The sequence below is a fragment of the Mobula hypostoma genome, chromosome 1 (assembly GCF_963921235.1).
Source record: "Mobula hypostoma chromosome 1, sMobHyp1.1, whole genome shotgun sequence".
NCBI lineage: Eukaryota > Metazoa > Chordata > Chondrichthyes > Myliobatiformes > Myliobatidae > Mobula > Mobula hypostoma.
The window spans coordinates 73,093,036-73,109,078 of NC_086097.1; the positions used below are offsets into that span (position 1 = coordinate 73,093,036).

General features: G+C 40.3%; 1 protein-coding gene across 2 annotated transcripts in view; it reads left to right on the forward strand.

Moving 5' to 3' along the window:
• Positions 1-4,100: 4,100 nt before the first annotated feature.
• Positions 4,101-16,043, forward strand: part of stxbp6 (syntaxin binding protein 6 (amisyn)) — a 395,650-nt gene continuing 383,707 nt past the window's right edge. Inside the window, exon 1 of one of the 2 annotated variants that reach the window (XM_063050629.1) lies at positions 4,101-4,348. The gene's annotated coding sequence lies outside the window, so the exon portion shown is untranslated. Of the gene's footprint in view, positions 4,349-4,394; positions 4,650-16,043 lie in introns of those variants that run through there. The other variant, XM_063050637.1, reaches the window with a different exon arrangement.

Here is a 16,043-nt window from a genome sequence, read left to right on the forward strand (position 1 = left end):
TTTTATGGACCTATCCAACAGGTGTATTTTGTTTCAAAGTTTCAAAGGTACATTTAATGTCAGAGAAATGTATACAATGTACATCCTGAAATGCCTTTTCTTTGCTGCTTTCTCTTTCTCTTTGTTCCTCAAGGTACAACTGCTGCTTCCTCTCACGCACTGACCTCAGTGGAATTGTCGGAATAATTGGAATGGGAAAGCATGCAACAGTAAAAACCTACTGCATGCTGCCAAATGGATTAAAATATTGGCAATGATTTATTACTCAATTACAACTGAGAATTAGAAATTTACTGAAAATTGTTTGCCGATATTTTTTTAAACAGCATGTCTAATCTAACTTCCAGAAATCTCAGACCTACATTCTTATTAATAGCATGAATGGAACAATTAGCTCATTATTTTGTCACTTAACTTGTCTTAAAAGATGATGTGTAATTCTAATTTTTTTGCATTTTAATGAATTATAAGTTGTTTATCCTGGTATTCTGATCAAACATTTCAATACTAATTTAATTAATCAATCTTTTATATATCTTTGTTATACTGTAGAGTGAATCATGGGTTATGTTTTCATTGCCAATATTCTCTGCAAATTACCAGTGCAAGCTAGTTAATCTGGTATGATATTAATTATTTGAGATCTGTGAATTTCGCAACCTTTTAAAAGATAAAAGATAAAGTAAATTGGGTACAATAAGAGAAACAGTAAATTGAGTCACAAAAGGAAATAACAGCTTCATTAGCAAGTTCCAATGTAATAGCTTTGATTTAATGTGTAATTTTTTGTATTTCCAGTCTTCTTAACTTCAACCGCTAAACCTTATTGGCTTTGATCTTGTACCTTTACTTATTGATGTGGGAATGGAACTGCAGTTTGCTAGCACATGGAATCACTTGCACTTTGCACTTAACGTTTGAGAAAAAGGTAGAATTAGCAGAGGATTTCCTTAAGAATTTCCTGCTGGGTACGATTGCCATCAAGAAATACATCTTCTGTGTACCAAAAGTGAAGTACGCAATAGAATTAAAAATAAGAGAGTTTTCATTGGGATTGCCAGCTAGGAGTTTTAAAAGACAGATAATCAGACAGGAATGCATAGCATATGAGCATATGGGTAGGAGGTGGACACAGAATTGTTGAAATCCTCAGACAATTTTATTTTCATTTGGAACAACAGATACTTTGGTGATGACTAAGTGAGAAATGTTATCTAAAATGCCAAGTGAAATTCCTGATCTTTTTTTCAGATTGTGCACAGGATATTTTGTGTTCACCTGATCGAACAGAGGGTCGCACTTCAACTCTCCTTCCAAAAACATCACCATTGATAATGTGGCCAGTATTTTATAAAGAAAAGTAGATCCCTCAATTTTAATCTTTGAACTTCTCAATTCAAAATCTGTCTTTTGATGGGAAAATTTACACATGATTATTTATGTTTTCCAATAAAGAGAATTATAGTTCAGTTAGTGCATTGGTGGGAAATTTGCAAGAACCCAGGACTAAAAGCAGAGTGACTAAAAATAATTTCAAAGTTCTGTTTACAAATTATTTAGATGATTTTAAAGCAATTTTGATCTAAAATTGATTACTATTGAAAAATTGGTGACATTGTAAGGAGTGAAATAAAAAAAAGGTATGAATATATTGAATGGCTGGGGAAAGTAATGGGAAGTATTTTAAAGGAAGCAGCTCTTAGGATACTCACTTTGGATTCAAAAAGGATAGAACAGATTGTTTATAAATGCAAGGAGCATACGTCCATGAGTGTGAATCATTAAAATGTCATGCACTAGTATATCAAAGGACCTAATGAAATGCCGGTCCTATCATTTATAATAGAGTGCAAATGGACAGAAATTATGCTAGAGCATTGATTAGACCAAGACCTAAGGCAGAATATATTGACATCTGTATGAGTGCAACATAAATTTATCAGAATAACTAAACTCAGAAGTTTAAGTTTCACAGAATTTAGAAAGTACTGTAATGGTTTGACTGGTTTTTGAGATGTAGATGGAAAATGGAAACTACTTCCACGGAAAGCAAAGTCCATTAACAGGATGTATAATTTAAAGATACAAACCTGCAGAAATAACTCACTTACAAAATACAGACAGCAGTGGGATTGAACATGGATTGCTGGCACTGTAAAGTGTTACACTAACCACTACGCTATCAAGCTGCCCCATTTCCAGCATCTGCACCACTTTACTTTGTAATGACCTTCACATTTTCCTGGCCATCCACCACACAGCCTACTGAAAACTCTACTTCCAATACCTACAGTATACTGCATCCATCTGCCTACCCACTACCTCAGTTCTTGTTAACCGAGAGTGGATTAGAATTTTCCAATTTAAATTTGAAATACTTGTCCTTGTGTCTATGATCTTATATTTTCCCATTACTGTATCTTCCCACAACTCTATAATTCCCCTCAAGAACTTATAAGATCATAACATATAGGAGCAGAATTAAACCCATTGTCTTCTCTACCATTCAATCGTATCACAGCTGATTTATTAACCTTCTCAACACCATTCTTCTGCCTTCTCCCCGTAAGCTTCTACACCCTTACAAATCAAGAACCTATCAAACTCTGCTTTAAGTATCTTCAAATAACTTAGCCTTCACAGCCATCAGTGGCAAAAAATTCCAGATTCACCTCCCTCTGGCTAAAGGAATATCTCCTCAAACCCATCTTTCCTCTGATTCCATCCTCCCTTTGCCAACCTGAATGACCTTACTTGATCTCTTGATCTCTGACTTGTTCTGATGCTGCACACTGTGGGTCCACAACCTGTGTGGTCAAAGGCATTGAGATTACAAGTTTTTTTTTCTGTGAGGAACAGGTTCTGTGGCATGACTAGAACCATCATTTACAACACCAGGGGTGGGTATTCACTCTGCTGGTGGTGACTCCAGGTATTAGTGTAGCCATGCTCTACGACTAACATTGATTCAACCATAGGCAACAATGAGTGCTATGTTGGGTAGATTTATCCACTTTCTTTGGAGATTTTATATCTTTGTGGACATTTTGTGTTTTGAAATGAAATTTGAGGACTCCTCCGGTGCCCTTGAAACAAAAAGGGACCTACCTGAACGACATATAACAAAACTGAGAACATATCAAACTTGATTACCAAAATATACCGTCATACAACACGGAAATAGACCCACCTTGCATCTTTATTAGCAACTAGGCTGGAGGAACCCAGCAGGTCATGCAGCATCTATGGAAAGGAATAAAGTGTCCCATCTTTTATTTATCCCATTTGCTAGTATTTAGTATGTAACCTTCTATGTCCTAGTGCCCTTTTCCAGTACTAACAATCATTAGCTATTCGTTCTACCTAGTTATAATCAGTAACAAAAATGAACAGAGAGAAGTTTATTGCTATACAGTTACGACTCACAATCAGTGAGATAAATGACTGATCAGGTGGTTTTTATGCGCGAATAAACTTTGCAGCGAGGACAAGTACTCCCACTCTCCTTTGATCTATATTGCAAGGGCGGGCAGACAACTTGCTTCATAGGTATGATCAAGACTGGACCTCCTTTTCCCCAGTGTCTGCTTGCTAATTCGATGAATCTTGTGTAACAACGTAAATGTTTGCAACATTCATTTCACTCTTTCAGTTGACGTGTTCCTCACTGTTGCTTCAGTTGTCATTTACATAAAATATCCCATTGCATGGGACAGAAGTTTCCATGCAACCAAAGTTTTCTTTACTGGAGACACAAAGTTCGTTTAATATCAGCGAAACGGTTTGCCAAAGCGAAACCACATTCTTGTAAACAATCCAAACGCTTAAACTTGTGTGACGAGTTCTGACCGGATGACCACATTTCAGGGTCGATTACTGACGGCAAGCAACAAATAAAACTGCCGGGTTTTTTTAAAATTGCAGCGGTGAGTTATTGAATTAGAGAAGTTTCAGCTCTGGAGAGTGCAGTTTGGCCCGCCTCCCACATTGATGGACTGCGCACGGTCCAATCAGCAAGGGCGGAGAGGAGGAGCGCGTGGGCCGGTGGGAGAGGGTGGAGGCGCGGAGCGCATGTGCGGATTGGTTGACGGACAAGGCGAGCCGGCAGGGTTGGGTAGCGGAGCGGCGGCGGGGCAGTGCTGCTTGGGCGATGCAGTGGAGTGTGTGCGAGAGGCGGAGAGCTGTTGCTCCGAGCCGACCAGCCTCTTTCAGCAAGTGACGATCCTGCTCAGTCCGGACAGTCCAGCCCAGCCCAGCCCAGCCTAGCCTGTATGGGTACGGGCTGCTCGAGCAAGGACAAAGCCGTGCGCGATTAAGTTTCTTTGCACACCTGCGGCCAAACCAGCGGGTAGGTGGTGAGCTTCTGAGGGAGAGGCAGGCGGGCGGGCGTGTACGAAGCTGGTCATTGCACACTGCCACTGCAATTTCTGGTCACTTACAGACACCAAAGCAAAAGTCAGTGCGAACAGAACTTGTGAGTCAGAAGGGCGAACGCTGCAAGTTGCCTACTGGCTCTTGCGAGGCTTTTATATTTTAAAGGTAGACGATTTGGAAACGGATTCTCTCTTCTCGGTAGCGGACCGGCTGTTTCTCGGGGTCTGAAGGACTGAGCAGCAGACTCGCCCAACCCTTCGAGAACAGTATAACAGGTAACACTAGATATCGAGGTGGGGGTGGACAGCTGTCTTCAGGAGTTGCGGAAGAAATTAGTTTTGAGCCGGTGCAGTAAATTATCATGTGAACAGTGTTGCGGAAATTAGTTTCTAGTTGAAGTTCGAGTTGTCGGGGAGTCTGGTGTTTGAGTTTCTGGTAATTAGATGAAAGGTTTCTTGCGGTTAATTAGACTTTGCCTTTCGAAGTCAGTCGTCAGTGAGCCGTATACCTTGCATTCCTTGTCACAGGGCATCTCTGGAAGTACTGCAAGTTTCCCAGTCTTATCACAGCCTTGGTTGCCACTTCAAACGAAAGCCCGCTTGTGTGCACATGATCTGTCAAATTGCTCACTTTCCCTGCTGATTAACAAAATAAAACCGGAGTACATCAAAACCAGTGTGTGTATTTATATAAATTTATATGCAATTTAAAATTGATCTATACTTAATGTAAAAGATGACACTGCCGTTGTCATTCATTCGGAAGCCCGTGAATTTTCAAATGTTGCCTGATACTTCCCCACCGAATTGAAGGATGTGGATATCGCCCTTGTGCAGGGAATATTATTTGGGGGTATCTTAACAAATCTGTCAAAATAGACATCGCTTTTTTTTAAACCGTTCAATAATGCGTGGCGTGAGTAACAGTAGTTTGCTTTTAATTTGGTTATCCCGAAATGGCATTTCATGAAAAAGAAGAAAGTCTGCCTGCCAAATCTGTAGTACTGACACTGTTACTTAAAGATACTACCAATTTTATTAAGCTGCATTGACATTTAATGCACTTGATAAAACTTTTGTTTTATAAAAACGCTGATCTTGTAGTGGAAATTTCATTTATGAATTTGGTGTTGGTGCTGCCTTTGGGGCATTGTTACTTAAACTCACAACCTACAAATGGTTGCTTACCTGAACAACCATCAGGCAGCTGGCTCTGCCCTCTCCAAACTCGCTACAGCATAAGGTAAAAAAGGTTCTTAAATTAATTGTAGCAGGTATTCAGACACATTTGCCTTAAGGACTTAGAAATTGCACTATTTTTTCTGTTGAATATTTTTGACTCAACCTATTTGGGCATCCACTCCTTTGTAGCTGTTCTTGTGTGAGCTTTATGCACCCATTGGCTGTTATAGGCATAAAATAGTTTTAATGTTGATTCCTTTTATACAACATGGAGATGGTTTGCTTAACAGTTACTGTTATGTGATTGTGGTTTTATTGGGGTATTGGTTTTTGAGTTTGAAAATTGATTGTGCTGACACTGACCATTTTAATGATGGTTAATTGCTTTCAAATTGTTCATGTACTATAGGATAGTTGATAAATGACTGCAGTTTGTTACCCACAAAACAAATGAAAGAAAACGTATGTAAAGTCTGATACCATGTATTGTGCTTGGTGCATCCATACAAATTGTTGGACCAATTATCCACTTTGGTTTGTTTCTATTAATTTGGCATGTGTATTTGAATTTTGTTGATGAATGGAAACTGTTTTACCAGATATTGTTTCAAAGGTACACTGAATGTCAGAGAAATGTATACAATATACATCCTAAAATTCTTTTTCTTCATGACCATCCACAAAAACAAAGGAGTGCCCCCAAAGAATGGATGACAATTAAATGTTAGAACCCCAAAGCTCCCCCTCCCACACATAAGCAGCAGCAAAGCAATTACCCCCCTCCCCCACCAGCAAAAAAAGCATCAGTTCCCCCCACCCCCCCCCCCCGAGCACTCAAGTGTGCAGCAAAGCATCAATAAAGACACGGACTTGCACTACTTCAAAAACTACTTGTTCATGCAGTAATTGGACAAACCACAGGCTCTCTCTCTCTCTCCCCCCCACCTCCGTAAGGGAAAAAGCGATGTCTCTGCTTCACAATGAGAGGGGAGACATGACAAACAACGCACTGATTTATGATGATAAAAGTCTGTTGCGGTGCTTTTATCGAGCATTGTGCCCAAAGAACTCAGGTCTCTGCGCACACAGCCAGCAGCCAGCTCGCTACTTTCCATCATCTGTCTCCCACGGCACACTGATTTCCTGCTGATGTACGGACCTCGAGTCTGCCCACCTCCAGAGCCACAAGATCCTGAAACTCCGAAGGCACGCAAATCTTCTAGGCCGCGTCCTTGGTTTATCGAATAGCAGCCAGTTGTGAGACCCCGAGAGCAGGTCACATTCCCACAAAGAACCAAAGTCAGTGTGTAATTCCAGGTCAAGGTCTCCAAAAGAACCCTGAGAGGGAAAAATAGAGATAGAAATAGAGCTGTTTCCAAAGATGCAAGCGAAGGAGTTGTCATTAGGTGCCATTGTCTCCTAAGCTCCACCCCCAGTGATCTGCCTCTGTGCATAGTTGCTATTCAATATTTATGGAATGATAGTGAGTATTAACCCAAGTGTTTATAGGTTTGTCACAGTTTGGCACAAAGTCTGGAACATAATCGTGAATTTAGTTTGTGAAAGAGAATTTGAGAAAAATGTTAATCAGTTGCATTCCTACTAGTTATTCTTTTTTTATCATTTAGCCTTGTTTTAAATCAAGCAAACTGATACCTCGCAAGACATTGTTTTTATAATGTTTTGAATAGTAAGTTGGAGTGTGGCCAGTTGTAAATTTTGTTAATATCCAAACAATGATAGATTAATGTCTTAAGCTGTATAGTGGAATAAATTGACAGTGGTATTCCACAGTGTTTCAAAGAACTTCCGAGAGGTGTCTTTATATTTATTGCCAGGTTGAAGTCCTTTTTAAAGAAACAAAAATGTCTGTTACAGGTAGTTATGTCGTTTGGAAGAATGTAAGGAATTGACTCCAAAAATATGTCATTGTTTAAAGACAAGTGTAAAGTCTAAAACCAAAATATTATGAAAGGCAAGTCTTTGGTTCAACATTGTATGTTTATTTTAGTTGGGAAATATTTTTTCTTTATTCATATCTGTGTTTCTACATCCTACTACTGTTAAAGGTTCAAAGAATAAGTTATTCAGGGTAATTTTTTTTGTTGATCACGTTTGGCAAGTTATGATGCAAATAATTTTTTGTAAGTATATTGTTCCTATTCTGTTGAACAGTGCTTTAAGGTCATTGTATTTAGGAAGGCTGGTCATGTTGAACAGCAGCCAGTTTGCAAACTTCTATAAACAACACTCTGATTATAACCATATATTCAGTTTCATTTATGTTGATTGACGGATATGTTTGTCAGCAGAACAGATAACTCCATTCTGCAATTTTTGAAATCTTGCCTTGAGGTTTTTGACATACACTTGACACTAGGAAGAGCTTTGGTTCAATATCTCTTGGTTTACTAGGCTTGATTTAATAGCACAAAAATATTCTGGAATGAAGGATGGCTTTGATGGCTCTGGGTCTGTTCCAGGCTGTAGTTTAAAGAATGGGGGGTGGGGGTGAATCTTTGTTATACTTCTGTAGATGTGCAGTGAAGAGGGTGTTAACTGGCTGCATCATGGCCTGGTATGGAAACACCAGTGTCCTTGAATGGAAAAGCTTACAAGAAGTACAGCTTGCTCTAACATGGGTAAATCCTTCTCCACCTCTGAGCATATTTACATCAAGTGCTGTCACAGTAAAAGCAGTTTTCATCAAAGACCATTACCCATCCAGGCCATACCTCCTCCTTGCTGCTGCGATCAGGAAGGAGAACAGGAGGTTTGGGATCCACACCACCAGCTTATTACCCCTCAACCATCAGGCTCTTGAACCAGAGGGGATGACTTCACTCACCCCATCACTGAAATGTTCCCACAACCTATGGACTCACTTTCAAAGACTCTTCATCTCATGTTCTTGATATTCATTGCTTGTTACTTGTTTATTATTTATTATTATTACTTTATTGTCACCAAACAATTGATACTAGAGCGTACAATCATCACAGCGATATTTGATTCTGTGCTTTGCGCTCCCTGGAGTACAAATCGATAGTAAATAGTAAACATTTAAATTATAAATCATAAATAAAAAAGGGAAAGTAAAGTAGTGCAAAAAACTGAGAGACAGGTCCGGATATTTGGAGGGTACGACCCAGATCCGGGTCAGGATCCGTTCAGCAGTCTTATCACAGTTGGAAAGAAGCTGTTCCCAAATCTGGCCGTACAAGTCTTCAAGCTCCTGAGCCTTCTCCCGGAGGGAAGAGGGACGAAAAGTGTGTTGGCTGGGTGTGTTGCGTCCTTGATTATCCTGGCAGCACTGTTCTAACAGCATGCGGTGTAAAGTGAGTCCAAGGACGGAAGATTGGTTTGTGTGATGTGCTGGGCTGTATTCACGATCTTCTGCAGCTTCTGGTCTTGGACAGGACAACTTCCATACCAGGTTGTGATGCCCCCTAGAAGAATGTTTTCTACGGTGCATCTGTAAAAATTAGTGAGGGTTTTAGGGGACAGGCCAAATTTCTTTAGTTTTCTCAGGAAGTAAAGGCGCTGGTGGGCCTTCTTGGCAGTGAACTCTGCTTGGTTGGACCAAGTCAGGTCATTTGTGATATTGACCCCAAGGAACTTAAAGCTTTTGACCTGTTCTACTTGCGCACCACCGATGTAAATGGGGTCGTGCGGTCCGCTACTCCTTCTGAAGTCAACAGCCAATTCGTTTGTCTTGCTGACGTTGAGGGATAGGTTATTGTCTTCGCACCATGCCACCAGGTTCTTCATTTCATCTTTATACTCAAACTCATCATTACCCGAGATACGGCCTACAATTTGTGGTGTCATCAGGAAACTTATATATTGAGTTTGATGGAAACTTGGCTACACAATCATGGGTGTACAGTGAGTACAGCAGGGGGCTGAGTACACAGCCTTGTGGGGCACCGGTGCTCAGAGTGATTGTAGAAGAGGTTGTCCTCTATTTTTACAGCCTGAGTCCTGTCTGTGAGGAAGTTGAAAATGCAGCTGCAGATCTGAGTGCTGAGGCCTAGGTTCCGGAGCTTAGGAATCAGTTTATTTGGAATGATGGTATTAAAGGCAGAGCTGTATTTGCACAGTTTGTTGTCTTTTGCACACTATGTACCCGCTGGAGTTTGTATCTAGTGGAATCTGCTATGCCACCCTAAGGAATGCCTACAGTTCAATCCTAGACCAAAATCATTTGGCTGTCCTCCCCTCACCTGCATCTCAGCAGAGGCTAAAGAGCAAGGCTGCAGAAGGACAATGAAGGGGTGGTTGTGGGAGGTAAAGGAGCGGCTATTGGTTGGCTTCAGGTTAGTGGACGAGGCTATGTTCAAGGACTCATCTGAGGATCTGAGCGAATACACCATGGTTGTCAGGGACATGACTAAAACAGTTGCAGATGAGTGTGTACCCACAAAATCATTCAAAGTCTTCCCCAAGAAGAAGCCCTGGATGAACCATGAGACCTGCCATTTGCTGAGGGCCAGATCAGTTGTATTCAGGTCTGGCAACCAAGTAAGACATGAGGTCCAGATACAATCTCTGGAAAGCCATCTCACATGTGAAATGGCAATTCTGGACCAAACTTATCACAAAGGATGCTTGATGGCCTTGGCTGGGCTTGAATGCTATCACTTCCTACAAATTGAAACCAATCAACTTAGGTTTTTCCAAATGCCTTTTATACTCACTTTCACCAACAAAAGATGGAAGCATCTTCAGGAACACTCACTGCTCCCCGATGACCCCATGATTGCAGTCTCTGGGGCCAACATGAGAACATCCTTCAGGAGGGTAAATCCACAGAAAACATCCTGCGTAGATGGGGTACCTAGTCGAGTATGAAAGACCTGTGCTGGACATCTGGTTGTAGTGTTCACTGATATCTCTAATCTCTCGCTTCAGCACACTGAGATACCCATCTGCTTCAGGCAGACTTCAATTATGCTGTTACCTAAGAATCTGGCTCAGTGAGTAGTACTTGCATGCATTGTGATGAAGTGCTTTGAGAGGATGGTGATGAAACATATCACCTTCCTGAGAAGCAACTTAGATCCACTTCAATTTATCTACCATCACAACATGTCAACAGCAGATGCCATTTCATTGGCTCTTCATTCAACTCTGGAACATCTGGACAGTGAAGATACATGTATCAGGATTCTTTTAATTGATTACAGCTTGGCATTCAATATTATCATCCCCTCAAAACTAATTGATAAGCTTCAAGCTTATCATTATCTTCTTGTGCAACTGGATCCTCGATTTCCTCACTTCAGACTCTAGTCAGTTCAGATTGGCAATAACATCTCCACAATCACAAGGCTGTGTACTTAGCCCCCTGCTCTACTCACTTTCTACTTGTGACTTTTAGGTTGAGCACAACTCCAATGTCATGCTGATGCATTTTTTAGTGGAATGAAAGTGGAATCAGCATGCAGGAGGGAGATTGAAAACCTGGCTGAGTGGTGCCACAACACCAACCTCCCATTCAATGTCAGGAAAGTGAAGAGCTGACTATTGACTTTAAAAGGAGGAAACTAAGTTTCATGAGCCAGTCCTGATCAGGGAATCAACTTTAAATTCCTTGGTGTTATAATTTCAGCATATCTGTCCTGGGTCCAGCACGTAAGTGCCATTATGAAGAAAGCACAGCAGTGCCCCTACTTAGAAGTATGTGGCAGGTTGTCTAAAACTTTGCCAAACTTCTGTAGATGTGTGGTGGAGAGAGTATTGACTGGCTTCATCATGGCCTGGTACGAAAACACCAATGTCCTTGAACAGAAAAGCTTACTAAAAGTACTGGATTCAGCCCACTCCATCATGGGTAACCACCCCCACCATTGAGCATATTTACATGGAGTGCTGTGGCATGAAAGCAGTATTCATTATCAAAGACCATTGCTATGCAGGTCATGCCTTCTTGTTGCTACCATCAGGAAGGAGGTACAGGAGCCTCAGGATCCACACCACCAGGTTCAGGATCAGTTATTACCCTTCAACCATCAGGCTCTTGAGCTAGAGGGGATGGCTTCACTCACCCCATCACTGAACCATGCACTCTCTTTCAAGGACTTTTCATCTTATGTTCTTGATATTTATTGCTTATTTATTATCATTTCTTCCTTTTTTTATTTGCACAATGTATTTAGCACACTGCCATGTTTGTATATTTTGCATTCCCTTTAAACTCAATGGGCTTGCTAGAAAAAGTTATTACACTACCATTTAATATATAAAGAAATAAAAGCAATTGCATCTAATGGTGACAAATACGCTAGTTCTATATTACCTGTGTCCCAGGCGTGTTGAATTATTGCAGTTTGACTGTACTTACAGAATGAAGACTGACCTGTCCGATTTTTACGCTTAAGTTTATGTCTCTGATCCAGATGAACCTCCTCCCGTACTTCAAATTACCCTATCCATCAATCATCTGTTCCTTTCTTTTGTTCTCGTGTTTGTTTCTGCCTAGATTTTCTATGATCACACCTAAGGGTAACTAAATTACATTCATATGGAGATAAGTCTGAGTGGCTAGTTTCCAAAGTCCAAAGTAAATTTATTAACAAAGCATGCATATGTCACCATATACTATCCTGAGATTCATTTTCTTGCAGGCATTCACAGGAGTGCAGCAAAATGTATTGGACCTCCCAGTGTTGTAGTTTTCCCTGAAATTCTGGTTTTGTGAACTTGATAGATTTTGAGGCAAGGAGTTTGAACTTGGCTTATATAGGATTACATTCCAGATCAGCTGTGATCCTGTTGAATGTTGGGCTCAGTTCAATTGGCTGTGTGGCTGACTCCTGTTCCAATGTTCTTAAATCAGCACTGCACTGGAATGTCAGCCTCCATAAAGTCTCTCGAGTTGAATTTGAATCTACCGCGACCTGGCTTGGTTGGGGCACTTTTATTGATCCACAGCTGACACAAATGAACCTGCACCAGGATTGATTGTATAGAAGGAGTTACATTTGATGTTTATTTGCTTTCTTTCCTTTGTAAAACTTGAAGCAGGCAGATGCTGTCAGGGTTTGGACAGCAGCACTTTTTCACATGGTCCTGTCATTATTTTCCCAGTACCTGCATTGTTCAGTAGAATTACCATATTCAAAGCTTTAATAAAAAAATAAGGTTTGATATCACCAGCATCCAGGGGGATTTTAGTGTCTATTTTGTTAATGTTGTTGGCTTTATTGTTTTATATATTGACTTGAAATAAAACAAAGACTTGGCTGATGAACTGGTAACCTATGAAATTTTAGAGGTACTAATGCTGCAGAATTTTATTAATGCAGTAGAACCTGTCCCTGTGTGTGCGCGCAGTATTTATGATTGGACTACACCCGTCAGATTTAAGGTAATATTCTTGAAATGCATTAATCATAGCCTTCAGGCAAGAGTCTTCTGGTATTCTACATTTCTGAGGCGAATTAGGCAACCCGGTGCGAGCTGTTTATAGTGCTTCTTGCTTGAAGTGACTAGCATTTTTGTTTCTGAGAAAGTCAGTTTTGTTGTACTGGATTCTTGGATTACAACTGGGGTTTGAAAAGACATTCTTCATTGTTGCCTGTTTTCTTTCGTAAGTATGAAAGTACATTTAAAAAAAATCTTTGTCGAGGATTAGGAAATTCACCACAATTGTTATTAATAACCTGATTAATTTTGTTCTGGAAGATGGTGATATTTTTCAGTGTCATTTTGCTACACTTTTTGCCTCTTCCTGAGAATATTTGACAACTGTGCTAATCATTGTGAGAGCTGCTTGCTAAGTAGAAATTCAAAACTTAAGGGGCAGACAGTTTTCTTATTTATGATGAGAAGCTATCTCTAGGACTTAATTGAGTTTTGTTTAAGCACACCTGAAATGGATTAAACACCAAATGTTAATGCTTTGATCTTGGCAGATGACTTTTTTCCCTCCCTTGACCTTGCCTCCATATTAGCTTTTTGCTCCTGTTTTATACAGTTTGCATAAGTTCGAAAAGTCTAGTATCTGCTTTTCACAGATAATGAAATAAATGCCATTGTTGAGCATCTGTTCCACATCAAACTGCTTTGTCTTTTTAGATGGGGAAATAAGAAAGGCTCTGCTGACGCTGTAAAGGCAGCAGTGAATTTGATCACCAATGGATGTCGTGACTAGGAGGTCCGTTCCACAATATGTGAAGTGGGCCTCATTTTCTGAACTCTTCCTGTGATCTTTTATTATTAGACGGCAGTGTACTGCAATGAGAACATTGGTAGAGGTCATTGGTCTCAACACAGGTTCAGGCTGTCCCCTCATGAGCTCTCATGAATGGAGTTCGGCCTCCAAGCATGCACAAATATAAGCATTGTGCAGCTCGACTAATGTTCTAGCGCTCCTTGGTTAATGGGTTTACTGTTTCACATGTACCGAGATATGGTGAAAAACCTGTCTTGCAGGGTGTCCTTTCATTTCATTTAAGAAACTGCTATGAGGCAGTACAAGTTAAAATAATAATAAAGTGCTGGATAATCTGTTAGTGCAGGTAGAAAATAGGGTGCAAGGTAATAACAAGGTAGATTTTTGTGAGGTCAAGTGTCTATCTTATTGTACTAGGGTGTGATTCAGTAGTCTTATTATGGTGGGTAGAAGCTGTCCTTGAGCCTGGCTTTTGTCTTGGTTCTCATGGTAAGCGGGAGAAGTAAATGGCAGAGATGGGAGGGGTTTTTGATTATGCTGGCTGCTTTACTGAGGTATTGACAAGTGTAGATGGAGTGGAGGCTGGTTCCTGTGATGTGGTGACCACAGCTCTCAGCTGTTTCTTGCAAACATGGGCAAAGCAGTTGCCATACCATGCCTTGATGCCTTTGGATAGCACATTTTCTATGGTGAGGGTTAAAGGGGACATGCTAAATTTATTTGCTTCCTGAGGAACTAGAGATGCTGGTGAACTTTTTTGACTGTTGCTTCAACTCGGTTGGACCAGGACAAGCTGTGGTGATATGAATATGAAGGAATATGAAGCATTCAACTCTCTTGACCTTAGTGCTATTGATGTAGACAGCAGTCCATGCATTTCACCCCCCCCCGCCCGCCACTTCCCTGAAGTTGATAACCAGCTTTATTGATTTGTTGGCATTGAGGGAAAGGTTGTTATGAATTAAATCTGTTGACCCTTCCTTATAAACATTGACCCTGAACTCCAATTGCTTCCACGGGAAGAAACACCCTAACCACAGCTACCCATCATGATTGGTCGAAATCTTGGCTGTTTTAATTATAACTCCAGCAGATACATGTCAGGCCTCTCCATCTTCTCCTTATAAACCAACCCGTCCATTACAGCTTCAGTATAGTAAACTTTGCTGAATTTGTTCTATTGCGTGGACTTCTTTCGGTAAGGAGATCAATATTGTCCTGGATGAGATCTTGGATTTGTTAGATATGACTGAAGCATAGCCTTCCTGCTTTTGTATCCTGTTCCCCTAGCAATAAAAATGACGATGTTCTGTTGAACATTTCCAGTTACTGACTGTGACTGCGTTTTGCTTATAGACATACAGGTCCAGCTGCATCGCAGGGCTCTTCAATCTCTCATCATTTATATAATATATGACTTTTTTGTTTTTCTCTCAAAATGGACAATTTCATGTTTTTCCACATTATGTAGGCAACTTGCACATTATGGGATGGTTATATTCCAAAATAAGGGTTTGCATCACAATTTTCCAAAATCCAAAGCTTCATCTTTTGTGCATGCATCAAGAAATATAAATTGAAGCAAAAAAAAATTGTGTTGAATGATCTACTCTTTATTTCCACATATTCTGTGAGAGCAAATCTTACTCCATATCAAATTTCTGGTTAATGATTTTAAATTCTGTCAGGGTGGAATTCTGTAACCTGAAGGGCCATTACATGAGGGATGCTTGTCCTTTTCCAAGTTTTCCATTCATCTAACTTGTACATATAGACACCTTTTGTCTTGGAGGTTTTCATAATTAAAACAACACAATTCCAATTTGTTTATTTATTGTACTTGTATTGAACCATATAGTGAAATGCGTTGTTTGTGTTAACAACCAGCACAGCCTAAGGGTGTGCTGGGGGGCAGCTGACAAGTGTCACTACACATCCCAATGCCAACATGTTTGGGCTATCTAACATTGTCATACAATGAAGGCAGCATTTCAAGAGAGTTGCTGTGACTTAGTTGGTCAAATGAGTTCAAAGTACAGTAAATTAGGGAGTTGTCTTCCTTTATGGGGCAAGATTAATTTTGCCAAACAGGGATGTTAAATGTTTGGATTCCTTTACTCTTTGTATTTTTCAAGTGTTGCTTTGTGTTTCAGATTAGGTGATCTTAATTACAATTTAAATCCTATCTTAGATTCAAGTTGATTAGAGCTGCAGAGCCAATCATACATTCTCTACCACCATCAACCTCTCCCTGATCTTTTGACATTGAGAATCAAGAAGTTTCCTGCTAAATCCACTGTTTCACCTCC